Source organism: Rhincodon typus, chromosome 13 (assembly GCF_021869965.1).
Source record: "Rhincodon typus isolate 14 chromosome 13, sRhiTyp1.1, whole genome shotgun sequence".
NCBI lineage: Eukaryota > Metazoa > Chordata > Chondrichthyes > Orectolobiformes > Rhincodontidae > Rhincodon > Rhincodon typus.
The window spans coordinates 39558945-39582783 of record NC_063344.1 but is presented as its reverse complement, the minus strand read 5'-3'; the positions used below and the strand labels follow the sequence as shown (position 1 = coordinate 39582783).

General features: G+C 40.0%; 1 protein-coding gene across 1 annotated transcript in view; it reads left to right on the top strand.

The window, feature by feature from the left end:
- Positions 1-23839, top strand: part of LOC109936345 (inactive N-acetylated-alpha-linked acidic dipeptidase-like protein 2) — a 411331-nt gene that overhangs the window by 33479 nt on the left and 354013 nt on the right. The window contains exon 2 of the mRNA XM_048604808.1: positions 10114-10176. The gene's annotated coding sequence lies outside the window, so the exon portion shown is untranslated. The remainder of the gene's footprint in view (positions 1-10113; positions 10177-23839) is intronic.

Genomic DNA, 23839 nt, shown 5'->3' with positions numbered 1-23839 from the left:
GTCAAAGGTCGTCTTTAGACTTAGGTTTTATAGCACTGTTAATGATACTTTATCATGTACAGCAATGTTTAGTATTAATCATTGATATGGCAAGCTCTGATCTTACGTTTGAATTAGGTAAGAACTAATCAATGTTCTTCACATGCTGTCTGTCTCTTCCAGAAGGCTCTGTCTTCCAGATGTTCCTTCTAGTGCAGAATCTTCCACTGTGTTCTAAATCCGCCCACATTGTGGTATTTATACTCAGTGAAGTGTAGCTGTTTTCTTAACCATGAGGTTGCTTCAGAGTCCTAATGCTCTTACGTAACACGACAATGACATTTCAGGTTGTTTGATCCTTTGAAAATAGTATAAGGCACTGTTAATTTAGTTTGTATGCACAACGTGGGAGGATGTTATGAATTCTTTCAGAGCTTCAAAATTGGACCAGTTTATAGAATGAACATCCTATTGTTATGGCAATGACACTGTCAGCTTCCAATTGTTTATTTTCTAAGTGATAATGCTTTTACTTGCTTCCTCATACTTTTGAAAGACTCATAACCATTGTTGTGCAACAGAAAATAAATTCAGCCAATCCTTTGTATCTCACTCAGCCATAATTGCTTTAGATAAGCATTGTATTTGCAGTGTGTGGCTTCCAGCCCAGAAATTCAGGTCGACAAATAGGTTGGGAAATTTAGGATGATAGTTTGGAGAACCAATGTAACAAAAGCACTTGCTGCAGATCTTGAACAAAGCAAGAGCTTCACCTCCTCTTGCTGTTGTTTGTAGTGTTTTTAAACGGGATTTCCCAGGTTGGAGCTGTAGTGATGTAATCAAGCTGCCTAAGAAACCAATTACATTAAAAAATGCTCCTAGGCATCTCACCAAGAAATGAAAAGCAACAAAATTAAATCACTTCTTTAAAAATGTTACACAGAGCTAAACAAAAGATTTCACAAGCTTCAAATCTCCCCTTCCCCTACCGCATCCCAAAACCAGCCCAGCTCGTCCCTGCCTCCCTAACCTGTTCTTCCTCCCACCTATCCCCTCCTCCCACCTCAAGCCGCACCCCCATCTCCTACCCAGTAACCGCCCCTTGACCTGTCCATCCTCCCTGGACTGACCTATCCCCTCCCTAACTCCCCACCTACACTCACCTTTACTGGCTCCATCCCCGCCTCTTTGACCTGTTTGTTTCCTCTCCATCTGTCTTCTCCTCTATCCATCTTCTATCCGCTCCCCCCTCTCTCCCTATTTATTTCAGAACCCCCTTCCCCTCCCCCATTTCTGAAGAAGGGTCTTGACCCTAAACGTCAGCCTTTCTGCTCCTATGATGCTGCTTGGCCTGCTGTGTTCATCCAGCTCTGCACCTTGTTGTCATTGTGTGTGTGTGTGTGTGTGTGTGTGTGTGTGTGTGTGTGTGTGTGTGTGTGTGTGAAAGTTGAGGTTGAATTATAAAATAATCTAAAATTTATATCAAAACTTTTTAAAAAAAAGTTAACTATCCATGAAGGTGCAATTTAACAATATTTAATAAATATAAGATTATTTTACTAAATAAGATTTGAGGAGCTGTAATTAATGGTTCAACAGTAGATCATAATTGGATCACTGTTTAAAAGCTCTGACAAGATGTAACTTTTTGGGTTCCAAACAGTGATGTGAGAGCAAATCAAGATAAGTTCTCTTCATATCAACTGATTTGTAATCATTGCTTGCTATGACATGGATATGTGGGAACGGGAGTGTCTACAGTGCAGCCTGTGGCGGAGCACTGAATGATAGACTGCAAATTCGGAATTTCCAATTATTCCTTCTTGCACTAAATCTTGAAGTCATGGCCGGTTTCAGATGTGCAATGGCAGCAAACACTGATGCAGTGTAATCATAAACCTCCACAAAATCTGGGGGTAATGATCTCTTGAAAGGTACATTTCTGTTTGTCATACTGAATTCTTTTATTCCGGTTTTGAATGTTTGTTAGCTCATAGAGTCTTGCACTGTTAATATAAGGATATTTCTCTCAAAAATGGTAATTATGTGACATTTTAGATTTTAAACCAAAGCTAAATGCACCGAATACGTGATCGGACTTATGAAAATGCAATATTAACAGAAACACAATACACAAATTACAATGCATTTTTCATCTGGATTGTTTGAGTAGTTTATTTATGATTTGATATTGTTTCATTCAGAGTCTAATATATTCCAAATCAAACAACTCTACATGGCTTGCAGTTTTAGTTGAACTACCACATTTATGCTTATTAATAAACTGTCCTTAGTTTAATTTTCAGATGGTGGTTCCTTTTGTAAACTCCCTTGACTCAACAATTCCACTAAGTCAACAGTCATTGCCTATCATTGACCTAGTTCATACTTTCCAAACTTTTTTCTTTTTAAAGTAGGCACATGCAATATAAAATAATAAAATTGGTAAAGGTTACATGTATTTTTTTTTCAATGATTTTGCAGTCTTGTGCTTTGAACATCTTTGAAAGCATTATGTAGTCTCATTTCAGCAACCAGTCTGCATGATTATGGTGGCACTTTGGGAATTTAGTCATTCAAAGTTGTACCTTTGAAATTTGTGGAACAATAATGGCATGATTATTGAATATCTGAAATATATTTAAAGATATCATTAGTTAACATTATAATAATTGTATTTATTATTGTGAAGTAGAGATGATGTTTATTTGTTCATGGGATGTATGTGTTGCTGGCTAGGCTAACATTTATTGCCCATTCCCAAAACACATATATATACTTAATTTTTCCATAAATAATAAGGTTCAGATTCACATAACGTCGGTGGGAAATCTGTATTTTGTAATTTGGTACTTGGCCTCAGCCTTTCTTCTCATTAGTAACTCAAATTATGATCTTCTATCTGAGCAGGGATTCCAGTTTCTAGCAACCTTTCTCTGTTATCAATGTCAACTCAGGTTCAAGCCAGTCAGTGTAACAAAAACCAAAACCTTTTATTTGCAGATAGAGTTTATTAATTACTCAGTGATTTTAGAAAATCACTATCAGTCTTAGATATTCTTAATTGATCTGTCCAGCCTTGTTAAGGCACTTCTGGAGCAGGTGGGACTTGAACCCAGGCCTCCTGGTCCAGAGGCAGGGACACTTCCACTGTGCTGCAAGAGCCCTACCACTACTTTGTTTCCCCTAAACAACCCACTCAGAGTTGTTATTACGTACCTCTTGTGCAGGTGGGATTTGAACTTGGACCTTCTAGCCCAGCAGTATGGACTTTAAAGTTTTGGCAAAGATCTGTAGCTTGGGTTGTGGATGAGGTTGTTGACTTGCTCACCGAGCTGGCTTGTTTTTGTTCAGACGTTTCATCACCATGCTAGGTAACATCATCAGCGGAGCCTCCGATGAAGCGATGTTATTCTACTCCACTTGGAATTTATACCGTCTGGTCCGTCATGGTGAGTAATGTCATTTCCGGTTTTGATCTGTATGGGTTTGTGTATGAGGTCCAATTCTTTATATAGAAACATCTGAACAAAATGTCTGAATGAAACCTCTGAACAAAAACCAGCCAGCTCGGCAAGCAAGTCAACAACCTCCGAAGTATGGACATTCCAACTGCACCACAAGAGCCCCTCTTCCCCTTTAGATATTTCTGATCAATCTGTTCAGAGATGTTATGACACACTTTTGGCGTAGGTGGGATTTGAACCTAAGTCTCCTGCTTACAGGTAAGGACACTCCGACTGCACCACAAAAGCCTCCCTATCCCCTTTCTAATTCTTTTTTTCAAAGCAACCTGCTCAGAAATATAATTACACATCTATGGAGCAGATAAGGCTTGAACCCTGTCACCTTTTGTTTTTTTTCTTTTCTCCTTCTTTTTTAAACACCCAGAAAAGTGCTCTCACACAACTAAGTAACTTTCTGACCACAAATCACCTGCAACCATCTTTCGTCTGTTTTTTAAAAACTACTAACCGTCACCAGTAAAAAAACAATTGGAAGTTTACGTGCAAAGCCCATTATGGACAATGTGCTCTCTCCCCTTTAAATTTATCTAGTCAATTAATTACAATTGGTTCTCATTATACATAGAACTACGTACTCGTGAGGTCGACTGCAGAAGAGATTTTTTTTTTCCAGATCCCTGCAGATCAGGCGGTACCTCAGGGTTTGTCAGGATAAATGGGGATTCCCATTGTCGTGTTATCTATGTTTTTATTTTACTCAAGGGAGATCCATGCCCCGATCCATCTTCGATAACTGTAATCAGTTAACCCCAATCGCCTGCTATCTACTTGCTGCATTAACACGACTCATGGGATTGAGGACAGGTGTAGTGGACAGTGACGAAGGTTACCTCTGAGTACAACAGGATCTTGATCAGATAGGCCAATGGGCTGAGGAATGGCAGAAAGAGTTTAACTTAAATAACTGTGAGGTGCTGCATTTTGGAAAGGCAAATCAGGGCAGGACTTATACAAACATGATCCTCAGTAGAAGAGATGACCTTAGTCTCTGATTGAATCACACAAGATTCTTAGAGGGTTTAACAGGGTCAATGCTGCTTTCTGAGGCTGGAGTTTCTCACATTAGGAGAGGTGGTCTCAGGATAAGTGTTGACCATTGAGATTTGAGATGATGAGAAATTTCTTCACTCAGACCGTTGTGGATCTTTGAAATTCTTCACTTTAGAGAGCTTGTGGGTGCTCCATCACTGAAGACATTTTAAGACAAGGACTGATGGATTAATAGAATTTTGTATACTTAGGGAATCAAGGGATATGGGGATCAGCTGGGAAAGTGGAGTTATTATAGACAACCACCCATGATGATATTTAATTCTGGGACATGGGCGAGGAGTTTTATGACTTATTCATGTTCATCATTCCTATGTTCTAATATTAACATTGACAAGTAACTCCTCTCATGTCAGTGCTATTTGACTTTTCAAACTGACTGGGTTAGCATGGAGGGAACAGGTTTTGAAAATGCTGAGCTACTGACTTAATTTATAGAGAATATAATTAGCATAATATTCACAGTGCATTTTCTGACAGGGATTAAAGTCTCTGTTACATATTTCCAACAAAGAAAAAGCTGTCTTTCAACTTTAGCAACAGTTCTCAAAAATTAGATCTATTTTAAAGAAAAATTGACAAATTTATGTAATTTATCCTTGGGGTCAAATTCACTGCCATTCTTCTTGTTTCACAGAAATTACTAAGCAGAGAGGCAGATTCGTATTTGCTGATTTTTTTTATCAGAGAGATCTGATTTGAATTCGGTAGCTAAATGAACAACAATAAATTATTGTGGTACTTGAATTATTTAACCTTAGGGATAAGCTAGGAATGTGTTTGATCTGTTATGAACATGGAAGAGAAATGATGATACAAATGATATAGTACTAGGTGTAGCAACAATCTGCATTAAGCCTTTAAGCCTGGAGGCGTAGTTGATTCTTCTTTCCTTCCTCACTAGTCAAAGATCATTTTGGAGTGCAAAGATAGCCAACTGTGCACAAATCATTTTCTTGAGCCACCTTTGCATACCACCTCCACCCTCAACAATTTATTAGCGGCTTCTCCTAGTCTTCTGTCTTTGCATGTTCAGCATCATCTAAGTCACCTATTTCTTACTCCTCTGCCCTTTTGTTTGGCTGATCTATTGACTTCTCTTTTGAGACCATGATAGTGGATATTGTTAATGGTTCCCTGTTCTCCAGTACTGTTCGTGCTGTTCAGTTGTTTCATCATCATACCTCTCCTTAGCAAACTCTTGGCCCCTGTCTCCATGCCAACTGATGTTATGGTTGAAGTGGGAAGGAGTGCGCTGTCTCTCTCTAGTCGTGCTATTCCATGGGTCACAATACAAAACTAAATGTTTTACCCGGTTGCTGATATTCAGCAAATTTGTAAAGCTTATGAACAAACAATTTGAAATACGAAAGTACAAATATCTGCCATTATAAAGACCCCAAGACACGTAAACACACACACAAAATTTATTTTTTTGTAGAGAGTGATGTTGGAAAAAAAGGCTAATAATTGTTTGCATTTAAAGACAAACAGAAGAAGGTTGAATGTTCAGATAGCTGTTGGTTTGGCATTCCGATTCTAAGGAATGGTCACTAGACTCGAAATGTTAACTTGGATTTCTCTCCACAGATGCTGCTGGACCTGCTGAGCTTTTCCAGCAATTTATGTTATATAGCAGGTCCAGTTCCATTTCTGGTCAATGGTAGCCACTTAGACTTATGATTTGTTACAACTAAGTAGTTTGCTAGTCCATCTCAGGTGACAGTTAAAAGTCAACCACGTTGCTGTGTGGTTGGAATCATGTGTAGACTAGACCATGATGGTAGATTTGCTTCCCTGCAGGACATTCGTGAACCTGATGTGGTTTTACGGTCGCCATTTGTGAAACTTGTTTTTTTCAAATTCCAGATTCATTAAATTCCAATTCCTTCAGCTGCCAGGGTGGATTTGAACCCGTGTTCCCAGAGCATGAGCCTCGCTTTCTAGTTTACCAGTCCAGTGAGGACTAAATAATGGGAGGACCAACTCTGTTATATTTGGTTTGAAAACTTCATTCCTTGACTACCATTTCCATCCTGGGCAGCTGTTTGATGTTGATTCAAACTGTTTGCAATCTTGGTGTTGCATTTGATGCCAAGATGATCATCTGTCCACTTACCTGCTCCTTCACTGAGCCTTCCTATTTCCATTTCTGTAGCAGAAAGAAATTGTTAAACTTGAAAGGATTCAGAAAGTATTTACAAGGATGTTGTTCTAATTGGACGGTTTGAGCTGTAGAGAGAGGCTGAATAGGCTTGGGACTTTTTTCCCTGGAGCGTTGGAGGTTGAGGGGTGACCTTATAGAGGTCTATAAAATCACGAGGGTCATGGATAGGTTGAACAGCTAAGTTTTTTTTTTTTTTTTTTCCCCCCCAGGGTAGGGGAGCCCAAAATTAGAAGGCATAGGTTTAAGGTGAGAGGGGAAAGATTTAACAGAGACCTGAGGGACAACATTTTCATGCAGAGGATAGAGTATATATGGAATGAGCTGCCAGAGGAGGTGGTGGAGGCTGGTACAATTACAACATTTAAAAGGCATCTGAATGGGAATATGAATACGAAAGGTTTAGAGAGAAATGGGCCAAGTGGAACTAGATCAGTTTAGGATATCTGGTTGGTGTGGATGAGTTGGACCAATGGGTTTGTTTCTGAGTTGCATGACCCTATGGGCTCACTCTAGTCAAATCCTAATCTATGCCTTTTTTCCTGTGTACCTGCTTATTCCAGAGATTTCAGAACCAGCATATTCCTCCCCTCTGCATAAAATTGTGCTGATCTAACACTTTGTGGAGTGTATTCCATCACATGGTTGACCTGTGCCTTGTAGACAGTTGACAGGCTTTTGGGAGTCAGGAGATGAAACCCAGAATTCCCAAACTCTAACCTGTTCTTGTAAGCATAGAATCTATATGGATAGTCCAGTTCATTTTTTTGTCACTAGTAATACCCAGGACATTTATAACCTCAATGGTTTGTACGTGTTAGAATGACTGCAGAGGAGAAGATCAAATGAATGTGAAGTGTCAGGTAGATAGTGGCGCTACATGAAACATCATGAGCTTTGTAGACCTGTGCAAAGTGGCTTAAGTGGTGACACAAAAATGAAGCCATCAAACATGAATTTGAGGTTAACGTGATGAAATAATGCCCAAGAGGACAAATTAAGCTGAGCACCCAAAGAATGAAATTGGAAGATGAACGATTTTCAGTTCCAGCAAGTCTAAAGCTTGGACTGATAACCCAATACTTACCAGAAGAGACCTTCATCAATTAACATGATTCGAGCCCATTGACTGCTGAACAAATTTTGGGGAAAAAAAATGTTCTCAGAGGCCTTAGATGTCTTTCTGGTGAATATCATCTTGAAGTAGATGACAGTGTAAGACCAATTCCATATATCTCAAGAAGAATTCTGGCTGCTCTTGAGTCCAGCCTGAAAGACAAGATAGTGGAGCTGGAAAAGAAGAAAATAATCAACAAAGTGACAGTTCCTACATGCCTACTTAGCAGCAAAAAAAAAAATCTGGAAAGCTGACAGACTGTCTATATCAAAAGGATCTCAGTAAGGCTTTTAAGGGATTTCGCGCTGTCATGCCAACCTATGAAGAAATTGTACCGCAACTTGTGAAACCTTTATCTTCGCTACCCTTGATGAAAACGATGGACAGCTGTGAGTACAATTGAGTGCAGTTTTCTGACTACATTCTAGATTCTATGTGGGGAATACAGGTGGTTGCACATGCCATTTGGTGTATTCATTGCTCCAGCAGGGTTATTGGCATAGCATGAGATAGTCCATAATCTTCCCAGAATGAAAGTGATTGCGGATGAGCTGCTCGTCATTGGAGGAAGCTATCACAGCTACACTGGGAATCGGGTGAGACTGCTGGAGAGACCTCCCCTGGTGAAGCTGAACAGGAAAAGTTAGAAAGGGTATTTAGCAAAGCTGACATATAGAACTATTGTGAGTTTTCATCTGTCAAAAATAATGTATTCACCAGTTGGTAAATGCACTAAATACCTCCTTGTGCTGGTTATTTAATCAAATCATTCTGGTTGTTTTTTTTGACAGTTGTTCTTGTGTCCTTCCTCACCAGTCTGACATTTGGAGCTATACGTTCTTAGGACAATCTGCTCAATTTTAACCAGCATTTTCTTAATTTGGATGTTAACAGATCTCATTTCCAACATTTTCTGTTTCAATTTGAGATCTCCCACATTTGCATTGATAAACATATCTAGGATGGAGAACCTTATTTTAAAAAGAATGCTCGAACATTCCAAGGTGGAATAACTTCAGATCAAATAACAGACAGGTGGAGTAAGAAATTTAATCTCCAGAACAGCGAGTGGCAGTATCATAGGTGCTAACTGTGTATTTCATATTCCTTCATTGCTGCCTGCCTCTTTTTCCCTCCAGTTGAAAATATACTTGAGCAAAGTTCAGGAGCATCTATACTATAAATAAATATGTTTTGAATTGATGTAATAACTTCCAAATGGTGCAGTAGGAATAGACCAAAAAAAATCTAAGTATGTTCAATTGTGTTTTCCTTTGTCACATGTTTTTGGTTGGCTAGGAAGATAGATAGATGTATTGTTCTTGTTCCCGTCTAGAGAGGCTGTAGTATAATTGTTATTCGGCTTGCAAGAGCGGGCTCAGTTGATCCTCTACCAACATTCATTGCAGAGGTTTTTGGCTTTTCCTCCTGCAGATAACTTAGTCTAATTACCCAGTCTCTGTCAACTAATGAGGAATGCCTGGTGTGATTTACAATTTAGCTGCAAGATTACATTTAGGTTTATTCAGTAAATATCTTTCAAAAATAAGAAGCCAAAGTTTTTTGCCAAAAATAACCCTCAGTTTTATTAATTAAATTTGCTTGCAATTTGCCACACATTGATTTATCAAAAATTCTGCAATAAATTTGTATTTCAGAAATGTCTCTCATGTAGTGTTATAACAAAACAAAACATTTTGTTTGTTTTTGTATGGTTTTGTTGTGCAGAAACTGTCTCTTTAAGGTCCACAATATTTAGCTAATATATTTCCATTTGAGACTTAAACAGTTCTGTTTTAATCACATTATTCTGACGGTATATTTGTATTTTTTCCACTTTGAGTAGAGAGTTGTTGAATTTACTAATTTTTCAACAGGTGATGGTTTAAACAATAAGAGGATTGGGCCTGTTTTGAATAATATAAAAACATTTGAGTAATAGAAAATAAACGAGCACTCAATGGGTTAATTTGGCTTTTTATAGGGTTAATATTTGCTAAATTATCAGGTTATAAGATTGAAAGCAAAGACCTTGATCTTTGTTGGTGAGAAGTATTAGATGGCAGTCCTAATGCAGAGTCTCATTAAAGAAGCTGTCAAAGCTCCTCCATTTTGCCATCACCCGAGTTATCCTGCAAGAGGCAACTGTCGTTTCTCGTCAGTGTGCTATAAGAGAGGCATTTACAAATAAATGAAAAATGTCACATTCAATATCACTCTTTAAAGCTTACAGCATGTCAGCTATGGCACAAACTGCCCTTGTTGCTTTGTTTCAGGTTTTGCAGTCTTCAGCGGTCAATAGGTTTTGACTGGATGGAGTCTCTTCCATTTTATTAGAGGTAGGTTTCCTAATAATTGCTTTTTATTAAAATATTGTAATTGTTCATATTACCACCGCCTATTTTCAGACATGTTGATTTGCAGAGTTGGTATATCATCACTACAACCCTCAATAAATTATTGTCGAGTTTTTTTTAATATGGGGACGCTCATTTCAAATAAAAGTTTGTTAAAATTTTATACTAACTGAAGTAATTTTAACTGTACTTTTTAAAAGTTATTTTTCCAGTATGTTTTCTTTCCCACTGAAGTGATTCTCCTTCATTAACTTGCCCAAATGCTGATTTGCTGCATATGAGCCTTGATTTGGGAGCGGGGATAATAGGGACGCATGGAATGATCAAAGCTAAGAGAAAACCTTCACCTGAGCATTACACACATTCAGTTTCTAACTGGGGCAATTGTTAGCTGTCAGAAATAATAATAAAAGTTGATCTCTCCAATTTCCACTATAGAATGTTTTTATTTATAACACCCAGCAGTTACTTCAGGGTAGACTGTCCTGGGCTGTCAATAGAGGTAATCATGATTCTTATTCAATGTATTGAATTTCAGAAGTATTTGAATCTTCAGAAATATTATGTAGATGGGTGGATTAATATTGATATGCGGCAGTAAGTTTGTCACGTCTGACTTGCACACACAGTTTAATCGTATACTGCAAAACATGAGTGCCGTGTAATTCTGTGAGAAGTTAAACAGCTTATTCAATTTTTAAAAAAATTCATGTCTATGTCCTAAAGTTTAAATGGATGTTTAAAATTGGCACAAATCGTGTCTCATTTTTCTGTGTTAAAAGACCAGGTAGCAAAACATTGTAATTAAAACAAACTGTAATGCATCTACGTTAGTATTTCTACAGCTGCATTCACAAAGCAATGTCAGAGTATAATTGCAGTTCTGAGGAAGGGTCACCGGACCCAAAACGCTAACTCTGTTTATTCCTTCACAGATGCTATCAGACCTGCTGAGCTTTTCCAGTGACTTTGTGCTTGTTCCTAAGAGTATAATACTTTAACTCTTACCTCAATTTGATTGAAGTTTGTTTGTGGTTTGAAATGGAGCATGATTTCATTCATATGCTATAATGTAGTGAAGGCATGACTGATGGATGTTCTCAGGACACTAGGAAAATAATATCACAAAAATGAATTCTAGAATCCCTGCAGTATGGAAACAGGCCATTCAGCCCGTATCGACCCACCAAAGAGCATCCCACCCACACCCCTACCCTGTAACCCTTCATTTCCCATGGCTAATCCTCCTAACCTACACATCCCTGGACACTGTATGGGCAATGTGGCATGGCCAGCACACCTAACCTGCACATCTTTGGATTGTGGGAGGAAACCGGAGCACCCGAATGAAACCCGCGCAGACATGGGGAGAATGTGCAAGCACCACACGGGCGAAGCTGGAGTCGAACCCAGGTCCCTGGTGTCTTGAGACATTAGTGCTAACCACTGAGCCATCATGAAGTTAGTAAAGTTGTTACCATTTGGGATTATCTTGTTAATTGAAAGTAAAGTGGAGGATTTAAGGGTTAGCCATGATGAATTCTAAATGCGAACAAGCCTGGGTGACTTTTCCTTCACAGATGCTGCCAGACCTGCTGAGCTTTTCCAGCAACTTTGTTTTTGAGCCTAGGTGAGTTGGTTGTTAAAGATTAAAGAAGATCCCAGGTTGACTTACTGGGAGGATGGTGCAAGATATTTATACCTGTAAACAATGGGGAAAGTAATTGTGCTCAATGTGGGTGGAATGCTAGTCTCTAGTTTTCTCGGGGAGGCATGAGGAATTTCAGGTTTTATAAATGGTTATGCTTGAACTGTCTGTTTAATTACAAGAATGAGGTTGAGGGCTCTAGAAGATAGCTAATTAGCTCTTACACCTGGATATAGCGGCCACGTGATTCATGTTACCAGGGGGCGGCACAGTTGCGATAGGGTTAGCACTGGTGCCTCACAGCACCAGGGACCCAGGTTTGATTCTACCCTCGGGCGACTGTCTGTGTGAAGTTTGCGCATTCTCCCATGTCTACCTGTAGAGAGAGAGCGAGATATCAGAATTAACATTTCAGAAGTCCATTCAAAGTCTAATAACACTGGGGAAGAAGCTATTCTTGATTTTTTTTCCATATGTGTATTTAAACTTCTTTATCTTCTGTTTGAGAGAAGAGGGTGGAAGACAGCATAACTTGGATAGAAGGGGTCTTTAGTTATGTTGGTTGCTTTCCTGAGGCAGCAGGAAGTATAGATGGAATCAATGGATGGAAGAGACAACACAGCGTGGGGCTGGAGGAACACAGCAGGTCAGACAGCATCAGAGGAGTAGGAAAGTTGACATTTCAGGTTGGGATTCTTCTTCAGAAATGGGGAGGGGTAAGGGAGCTGGGAAATTATTAGAGGGAAGAGGGGTGGGGCTGGGGGAAGGTAGGTGGGATGGTGATAGGTGGATGCAGATAGGGGGTGGTGGGGATTGGTCAGTGGGAAGGGTGGGGCATCTTCTCTCTCACCTATCCACCCCTCCCATCCCATCCCACTGACCAATCCCCACCACCCCCTACCTGCATCCATCTGTCACCTTCCCCCCAGCCCCACCCCTCTTCCTTCCATTTATTTCTCAGCTCCGTTACCCCTTCCCAGTTCTGAAGAAGGGCTTGGACCCAAAACATCGACTTTCCTGCTCTTCTGATGCTGCCTGGCCTGTTGTGTTCCTCCAGCTCCACACTGTGTTATCTCTGACTCCAGCATCTGCAGTTCTTGCTATCATCAATGGATGGAAGGCTGGTTTGCATGATTGACTGCATTGTGTTCCTGACTCTCCGTAGTTTCTTGTGGTCTTGGGAAAAGTGCTTGTCACACCATGCTGTTGTACATTCGGATAGGTTGCTTTCTACGGTGCATCTATAAAAATTGGTAAGAGTCCTTGTGGACATTCCGAAGTTCCATAGCCTCCTGAGGAAGTAGAGGTGTTTTTGTGCTTTCTTGACCATCACATTGTGGGTGGACCAGGACAAGTTGTTGGTGATCATCACTCCCAGGGAGCTTGACGTTCTTGACCGTCTTCACCTCAGCACCATTGATGCAGACAGGGGTTTGCCCTCCACTCTGCTTCCTGAAGTCAATGACCAGCTCCTTCATGATTATTGTCTTTACACCATTCTGCTAAGCACTCATCGTTGTTTGAGATCGACCTATAATGGTGGAGTCATCAGTAACTTGTAAATGGAGTTGGTGGAATTTTGCAGATTTTGAGAGGGGACAGAAAGGAAAATTGCTAATATTGTTCTGAAAAAAAGGTCACTGGACCCAAAACTGTCTGTCTACGGACGCTGCCGGGCCTGCTGAGTTTTTCCAGCAACTTCTGTTTTTGTTGCTAATATAGTGTTATGGTTTGGAAACAGAACAGTGAATTAAGTCCCAATATATTTGGAAAATCTGTCAATATTGGATAAAAACCTGCCACAATGTTTGTTCTGTTACGAATCCACTTTCATAACAGAAACATCGAAAAGTATGAATTTCTAGAAATTGTCAATAATGTAATCTGATTTTTTTTTCAATACATATAGAAAAACTAACTTGTTTGTTTATTTTTCCTTTCTGGATTCTCAAGATTAATTCTCATTATTATTTTGCCATATGTATTTGCTTGCTTTCTATCTCAGCATTTTTCTACGCATATTCTGACTGCAATTAATTCAGAGATGAGCTTCCTTCAATGTGTGCTAAGTCATCTTCTTTCTTCCTTATACGGAATATATTTGTGAACATATCCCCTCCCCCATCCCTTTAGTTCCACTGTGAGACTGTTGTGTGCATGGATTAGCGCATGATGCTGACGGTGCTTTTAAGCCCTGTGCTGCTTAAAAATAGATTTTTGATTAGGTTCAGATTGTGATCTCACAAGTGAGTCTTTGACAAAAGAGGTGAGTTAATCACCTGTGTCATAAGGATTCTTTAAATCCTAAAAAAATGAAATTGAAGATAGACCAACATTGATTTGCATTTCCTTTTATGTGTCCATCCTGACTACTGATTATTGTTGTTGTACACCTGATTCCTCCTATTTACATAACAATACAAAATTGCAAAGTAAGAAGTGACAGAGAAGGTAGGGACAATATTACTTCTATAACTTTGGATTTTAATGCTTGGAAATGTGACACAAAATAAAGATAATGAGCTTTTCTTGCATTTGCATCCATGGCAAACTGACTGTGCTATTTAATGTACTTTATTTGAATATAAGGAGTAAAATTTTTACTTCATGTTCTTTAGTTTGTGCAGTACCTCAGTAGTGTGGCTTTTAAAAAATGCAGAAATGAGTCATTACCAACTTCAAAAAATTAAACATCATTGGTTAAATGCAATACATTGATATTGAAATCCAATATTTTCTAAACCAATGTGAGTCTCGCAAGTATAGAATTAGTTGATATTTCTTGTCAGAACCTAATTGTGTTTTAATTTAATGAAGATGTGGCATCAGTCTCATGCAAAGACAATGAACAGTAACACCAGCAAATCTTACAGTGAGAAGCAATTGATGGAGACAAATTTTAGTGGAAAATATTCAGAATATGTTTTAATGAATATAAGAAGGTAGATGATGAGACAGTTTTTTTTCATTATCTGGGGTCGTTGTTGAGTAGACTATCTTCAGGCAAGTACTCGAGACACTTGCTTTACACAATCTTGTTAATGAGAGCTACAATATTGACAGGCCAAACAGCACAGCTCAAAGTGACTGAATTGAAGAAAAAGCTTCACTGTAACAGAAATAATATGTGATTTGATGGTGCATGACTGCTTCTAAGAGTGTCGGTAGCTCTTTTGCTACATGGGCAAACAGTCTCAGTTTAATGCCTCATACAATAGATGGCACCCACAATTGAAGCTGCATTCCCTCACTATTGCAGTGAAGTATTGGTTTAAATATTGTGCTGAAGTGTTTGGAAGAAACTTGAACCCATACTGTTACGAAAGGGAGGTCAAACCCCTCTGATAATTAAAGCCGAAACACAAACCCCCAATCTGTTAACGGTGGGAGTAGAGGTTCCCCTCTAATAATTAAACTCGAAACACCCAGAGAAGCTTGCCTCGCCTTATATAGGCTGTTAAAAGAGTGATATTCACCTTTTATAAGCAACAGGTAACAATTTACTTACTTAACCCTAACAGGGAACAAATTAACAGAACTACTAATAAACTGGACAATTTCCCCCTAACTACTGACTGTTCCCCAACTGAGCTAAATTCTGTTGGTATGTTGTTCCAATAAGCACAAATCCTACTTACATAACCCAAGTAATAAGGAAAAAAAATTAAGTTAAAACTTATTCTGTGTGGACTTTGAGAGACTGTTTTCTGGAATGCTCTGCCTTTTCTGTTATCTCTCCAGTCATAAATGCCTTTCTTCTGCTGATCCGGCTGTCAGGGATGTGAACTCTGTGAGATCTTCTGTGAGGACTCTTGGCTAGAAGTGTCGTGTCACTCTTTATGGATAGATGATGCTTTCTTAGAGAGTTTAGCGATTTCTTGTCAGAGCCAAATGCTTATTTCTCCTATGGTGGTTTGCTCTCTCACTGATTTTCAAACACCCTCTCCTTATATACCTTGGATGACATATCAATTTTCTTACAATAGCATTGGTCCGATGTTGTCAAAACTATCAGATTTAAATTCAATTGGCTTTTAGTCGCTAAGTGCTTGGTTTAAATTAATTGACTGATTCTAGCTAGCTGCCAAAACATCAAAACAAGCCTAAGGTTTCCAATCACACAGCCAATTGATACATGTTTCAATTTCAGAACTGGCTGTACCAATTCAGCTGCTTACAGACACGTTTTCATTTAAATGTCTATCGCCTCCTAAAAGGGATTACGGACTCATACCCCCCCTATCATTTTTACAAATTCTAATTTCCTGCCTTCTAATTCATAAGTACATTCGCAACAATAACCTTTTGACTCAGTGAGACTGCAACCACTGAGCCATGGCCAACAGATAAGCAGAGTCTTAGGTTGCAGACTTGCTCGCTGAGTCGGTGTGTTTGATTGCAGATGTTTTGTCACCCTGCTAGGTAATGTCATCAGGTTACCTCAGCGACAGACCACAACAAGAGGATACAACATGGTCAGACATACATCAGAGACATATCAGAGATGACAAGAAGTCTACTCAGACCTCTAAGTATCAGGGTAGTCCACAAACCAACAACCACCCTCTGATAGCTACTGACAAATGTAAAGGATCCCATACCCACAACCAATAAAACTATTTTAATATACAAAATACCATGCAAGGACTGTGAGAAATATTACATAGGCCAAACTGGAAGAAAACTGACAATAAGGATACATGAACACCAACTAGCCACCAAGAGACACGACTAATTTCACTGGTCTCAATACACACGGACAAAGGAGGACACTAATTCGACTGGGCCAGTGCATCCATAATAACACGAGCCAAATAGAGACACGGTAGGGAATTCCTGGAGGCTTGGCTTTCCACCCGGAACTCCAACAAACACATTGAACTGGACCCGATATACAAACTATTGAAAAACAGAACCAGAAGTAATGCCAACCACCCCAGCAAACCGAGGCATATAAATAACAAGCGGTACAGAACACTAGTGCTTCACTGGAGGCGCACTGATGATGTTACCTAGCAGGGTGAAGAAATGTCTGCAGCCAAACACACCGGCTCGGCGAGCAAGTCTGCAACCTCATCCAAAACCCCAGTTACAAATCTTCTCAAAAACTTTAAGCAGAATTTTAATTTTGACTACTCTTGCTGTTGCACGTTATGGTCCAATAATGCAAAAGTGAACATCCAAGACATTAGTTGAAGCAAAAAGTGACATTTTAATCTACACGTGAAGTGAAATCTATTGCTATACACAGTAAACAATCATCCAGTGAGACCCAAGTGCAACCTAAGTGAATTTATGTGAATGTTTGTGGGCAGTCCGATGTGCTATTCTGGTATGTGCAGAATGTTGTACTGGATGCAGGCTGTTCTGGTGCATTTGATGACTGTATTATTTGTCTTCTGGGGTTCTGAGCTCTACAGGGCCCCAGCACTTGCGGGCCATGTGCATTTGTGCAGGATCTGCTTCTGTTGTTGTGGCTTCACGAAATGTCGGTATCACAATCAAAGGGGACACTGTCTGCTCAAGGAGCACTGAGAGAAGAGCCTCCAGTGGCTACAGGCAGTCACTTCTTCACCTATCCAACCTGTGCACCCATTGAGTTTTCCAGGCATATCAGACCACTTTGCTTTTTCCCAGTTCTTCAATACTGAATGACTACAGCTACTACTGCCTCCAATAGCTGCTCATACATCTCTGCACCATGTTCACCAAGTTGTGCCATTATTTCTAACTGCTGACTGATCAGGGAGTTCTGCTGTGAGGGTATTGTGCATCACACTATTCATGCCTGCTAGATGCCTAGGTTAACAGTGATGTCTGGAACAGGGTGTCTCTAAGACCCTGCAGACTCCTCAACCAGTGTACACAAAATTAATTAACTCAGGCACCTTAGCATGTATCAGGACTACACAGCACGAGTCTGCAGTCAGTGACCCAGGTCGCAACTTTATTTGAAGACAGCAAAGGTTAAGAGTTAAATTTTACACTTTTAGTAACTCTATTGTTAACTATCTGATTCTTTAGAAAAATGAAATACTCCCCAGATACTCGTAACTTTGCTGGTCTGTCAAATTGTTCAGTCAGTTCCTTTCTTGATGTGTTGATTCTGTTTCTGGTCAGATGGTGAGCTGCTTGGGTCCCTGCCGTATCCTGACATGCCTCCAGTAGGCTGGAGGGTGGGGAGCGGGTGATGGTGGGGATACTCCGAGTCCTGCCAGGCTGGATTTTTTTACCCTCCAGGTTACCTTCCATAAGTTTCCAAGGATTTGACCAATCAGAGGTATCAAATTAGTTGGCTTTATCACCTTGAAATGCTGCTAATGGCTGTTGATGGCTTGCTTAACAACGACCTCTTTGATGTTTTGGGTTGGGACCCTTCTTCAGAAATGGGTCCTGACTGGAAACGTCAACTTTCCTGTTCCTCTAATGGTGCCTAACCTCTGTGTTCCTCCACCTCCACACTGTGTTGTCTCTCACTCCAGCATCTGCAGTTCGTGCTATCTCTGACCTCTTTGATGTGTCTGCTCTTGAGCCTGGAAGCCTGGTTTTATCCCAGAATATACACCTGGTCTTTTGTCTTACTGAAGCATGCTTGCCCCATGCATCTAATATTGTTTGTTTGTCAGGAAGTGTTGAACTGTCCTTTCACACTCCTGAAGTGTTCTGGTGCCTTTCTGTTTTTAGTTGTCTGGACTTGGACCTGGCAAGGACTTGCCCCTCAGGTAGAATTGTCTGTTGTGTCTGTCTTGGTTCAGGCATTTCTGGCATACTTTGATTTTTGGCCAGTTTTGATGCCCTGTTTATTTCAGTTGCTGTGCCTGTATTTCTGGCCTCCCTTTTTAATGATTTTTATTTTGCTTGAGCAATCGCAGACTGATACAACAGACTCTACTGCATTTGGTACCTTCTGCACAACTAGGACTGCAAGCTTCATACGATGAAGCTCCAATTAGCATGCCAAACCACACCAAATTATTGATATCCATGCAGTAATATTCATGTGACTATCTTGTGGCTGTTGAATTCCTCTTTGACCTTGAGCTATGCCTTCTTTGCAAAATTCTGGTCTGCTTCTTCCCTTTATAAAGCTCCTGTGTCTGTGTCCTTACTGCCTGAACAAGCACCTCCAGGGCAATATCTCTCAGCCTGGAAACCAGTCATTCTTTAACTACAACCTTTCTTTGAAAGTATCCCTTGTTTTGCTTTCCTTCCAGTTGCCTCTGTGTGATTTTGTGTGCTTCCCCTCCCCGCTTGCAATCCGACTTCTCTACTTTAGTTGTCAGGACTTGTACCACCTGTTATTGGTTGGCTTTAGCTGCCGCTGGCTTATGTGGAACTATATAAGCTACTACATTCAGAAGAGGTTGGAGGAAGGAAAATGAAGTATTATGAGATTGAAAGGCAAACTTTACTGCTCTTGAGGAATATTGTCTGAACCCTGTAGATAATATTTATCTAGCACCACAACCAAATTAGAAGAGATCTCTCGTTCCATTTGTACCGGCATTTGATATTAGCAGTGAGTCTGATAAGCACCATTTATTTTACATAAAGATTGCATGACATTTCCCTGCCAAATCAATTCTGATTTTAAATAAACCTGCCTCTGGAATCCTGTGCAAACTAGACATTCCTGAAACAGCCCATAATTTTCCGTTAGTTTTAGTGGCAGAAAGCATTTGCACTTTAGTACCCCGCATCTTTTATTTCTCTGTCCTTTGGAAGAGAGTCCTCTCACTTAGCTCATTGCAGAGGTTTGTTTAAATGAATTGTCAGTCAATGTTGGCAAGGACCGAAATGCAATATCTTTTGATGTGGAAACTTCAAGACCCTCGAAGTTTGTTTTTTTCAAATTATATTGAGGGTTGGGAGTTTAATTAGCTAAAACCCATTCCAACAGCGCTTAAGAGATCAGAAGGTGTAGAGCTGGATGAACACAGCATCAGAGGAGCAGGAAGGCTGACGTTTCTGAAGAAGGGTCTAGGCCCAAAACGTCAGCCTTCCTGCTCCTCTGATGCTGCTTGGCCTGCTGTGTGCATCCAGCTCTACATCTTGTTATCTCAGATTCTCCAGCATCTGCAGTTGCTACTATCTCTGAATTGCAAGTCTGCCGGTGTTAATGCTAAATCAGAAATATGTATTCTGCTGGTAGTTCATCCCTTATGAGCTGAATCTGACATTATAGTTACAGCATCATATAAATTAATACAGAATCTTTTATTAGCTGTATAGGTGCACATCCCAAAATATTGCAAAGATATGTACAAAGTGTACAATATCTATGAAGACCAACATAAATCTCAGGGGAGAACAGAAAGATTCTGAAATCCTGATGAGCCATGTAGCTTTCTTTGATCCCAGACAGTTAAAAAAGATGTAATGAAGAAAGATTTCAAGAGATTTTCGTGTATCAGCCACCTCCTTTCATTCACGTATGCTAAAATATTTTATTCTGCTGAATATGTTAGCTCATCTGAATGGAGTAAATACCTATTTTAAAGCAGAAAAGTGCAGTTCTCTTCTTGTCTAGGAGAATGTTTCAAAATCATTAACATTCGGAAAACGCAACAACGAATATCAGGCATGAAGCATTATAGAGGGACCTGGACAGTGGCTAAAGAGGTGGCCTTTCGTGGATGAACCGTTGAGTTCAGGTGAAACCCAGTGGTCTGGAGCAAAGGAAGAAAACAAAGGAAGAGCTACAAGACAGGAGGAAACATGGTAACAATAAACAATGTAATTGGAAGATTGAAACCTGGATTGACAATTTTGAAGAAACCTTGCTGAAATACAGAGCCAAATTGTATCTAGAGAAAGCTGGTGTTTGGTCATTGGGTGGTCGTTGGTCTGGTTCCTAAATTCAGCCCTGAAATCGGATCCTACTTCCAGGTTGCTTGACCAATCCAAGAGAATATGTGAAACGATGCACCAAATATGTCAAAGGAAGGATTCTCAGTGAAAAAGACCTTGGAAAGGATCACAATGATTTAACTGAGGCTTCAGTGCCACAAGAATGGAATATCAACTGAGAAAACCAACGATGTCTTGTGCTCTTACCTGAAGACTTTTTTTTATCTGATTAGGGGAACTGAAATGAAGTGAAGTGATTTGTTCCAAGGGTGAAGGAAGAGGCCAGGCGAGCAGGTATAGACGCAATAAATCTTGTGAAGCAATACCCCAAGAGTTCAATGACCTCGTGAAGGCAGATATAGTGAGTGCCATTATACTTTTAAGTTGCAGCCTCACACTCTGGCCTTCCCAGCATTCTCTTGCACAAACATTCCTCAGATTCCCCCCTCCCTCCCTGCCATCTTATAGCTTCACTTATTCTTCTCTCTAGGTACATCCTCACACCAAAACAGCCAACACTCGTGCATATTTGCAACTTTGTGCCATCTCACACGCCCTCCACAAGTGTTGCCCTTCCCTTGTCTCCAGACAATCTATTTCTCAATCTCATTGCTTTCTTTCCTAGAGGGAGACAACATAGAGGGATTCATGAGATTGTCAACAATGACCGGTCATGGGAGGCTGAGACACTCCTGTTGAGATCTGATTCTCTGCTTGTAGGCCCTTTTATTGCGGATTTGGCCTCCCTTGAATTTATTTTCAGTGTCCATCTCTTTGAACTGTGGTTTATCACGTAACTGAAAGAATACAGCTGTTGCTGCTATTGGTTTTACTGGTGCTGCTCTTCTTGATCCTTTATCAATGATGTAAACTACGCTGCACAAGCTGTTCCCAAGCCATGGGAAAGGCTGACAGCAGGGAAGTGTGGATCAAAGTAAGTAAACATTAGAATCATTAGAATAGTCGTAGCGCAGAACAAGCGAATTCAATCTGTGTTGTCGCTGCAAGAATAATATACCCAGTCCCCCTCCATCACCCCCTCATTTTTATCTATAGCTGTACAGTTTTTTTTTCCCTTCTCAGGCAATGCATTCCAGATCCTTACCTTTTGTTGTATCAAAATGTTTTTCTTATGTGACCTTCGCTTCTTTCACAAAATAAGTTGGACATACCTGTCAAGCAACAGAACATTTAGAGGAAGGGCTGAAAGAACTGCAGATGCTGTAAATCAGGAACAAAAACCTGAACTGGTTCTGAGGAACGGTCACTGGACCGAAACGGTAGCTCTGATTTTTTTTCTTCACATGCTGCCAGGCCTGCTGAGCTTTTCCAGCAACTTCGTTTTTGTTCCTTAAAGGAAGGGCTGTCTGCAGCAGCCTCTCAACTCAGCATGGCCACAGCAGATTGATTTTCCTAGCCATGTCCATTTCATTGAACAAGTACGCCCTGTTGTGTACTTGCCTGTTTGACCCTGGCACGTTCCATGGAACTCTGGAAACCCATTTACTGATTGTTGAAATGAGCAATTCTGACTTAAATCCTGAATTAATTGTCTCTTTACTTGTTTTTAATTACTTATCTGACAGCTGAGATGGAGTTGCCCATTTGCCTGTGATTTCATTCATTGCTGCCAAATGAAACATCAAAGTGTGTGTCCTTAGGGAAAAGCCAGTTTTAAAAAAAAAAGCATTTCTTGGAAATGACAATACTTCTGGTTGAAGTGTATTGAAGTGTATACAAGACTTGGACAAGCATAGCTCATTGGAGACTGTAAGGACTGCAAAGACTCCAGAATCTATAGATGTGAAGCTGGAAAAGCACAACAGGTCAGACAATGGCAGAGGAACAGGAAAGTCAATGTTTCGGGTCGAAACTTTGATGAACTTTTGTGCTCCTCTGACGCTGTTTGACCTGCTGTGCTTTTCCAGCTTCACAAGTACAGCTCATTCACCAGTTTTATTGTTTTTTTTTTCCTTTTCCATGGTGGGATAATGTCAGGTCCTAACCTAGTGTGAGTTTTAACCACTTTAATCGCACACCCACACCCTCCATTCGCCTCAACTGCTTGCCCACTTTAATTAAAATCTGCCACTGGATGGCAATGGAATTTGAAGGGAACAGAATGATATGTGTGCAGGGCTTCATGCGAATGAGGATTTGGGTGGCATGTTTTGAATCAGTTGAAGGTTATGGAGGAGGAAGAGTTCAGTAGTGTCAAAATATGCGTGGAAGTTCCCCTTTCTCCCTGGTGATGCTGTCGAGGAGTAACATTTAAATGGTGAAGATGAGAAAACTAATGATGAATTGCAAAGAGTGACCATGTAGCAGGAAGTGAAGCTATTGGAAGTAATCAAGTTGTCTGCATTGAAATTGTCATGAGTGCAACTAAGAGACAACAAGGTCATGGAAATCGAGGGAAAGTTGCAATTCTGGAGGGGAAACCGAGGGATCCTTGCCACAGCTTGAACTTGAATTCATTAATGCTAAATCATTCTGAGTTTCGAAATGGGGAATGTTTTGGATTCCTGCTTCATTTGTTTTCTGATATTGTTAATTACATCAGAAATGGACTTCAGGTGTGACCTCAGCTGTGGCTTCCTCACACCAAAGTTAATTATTGGAACCTAAGACTGAAGGATTGTGTTTTTTTTTTAACCAGCTTTTATCAGAACATCCTTACAAAAGAGTTACCATATCTTTCCGACAAAAATTGCAAGGCTCACAATGTAAATGCTTAGATTCATCCCAGTTCCCCTGCTGTTCTTAAAACTGTTGAGTAGTGTAGCACTTGGTATTTTTAAAATTGGGTATTAAATTTAATGCTGTAACTTTCTTGTTTGCTTTTTATGACATTAGTTTGCAGTTTTAGATCTCAATAAACACAATATAATTTGTTACAGTGGGTGCAGATGACTTGTGATTTTCATCAGTTAAATCAATTCTCCCTTGTTTCCTGCAGTGTGACTATGCAACAAAAAGTCTGGCAGGTAGTAGTGTGTTGTTTGGTGATGCAACATATCCTTATTCAGCCTACCATGACAAGTATCTCAGCAAAGGCTGTCAAAGGTGACAGCTGAGGCTTTTGTTTAGGTACCTTGATGTTGTCTATATTAAATGGCTAGAGCATTGTGCTCCATTAAACTTTTC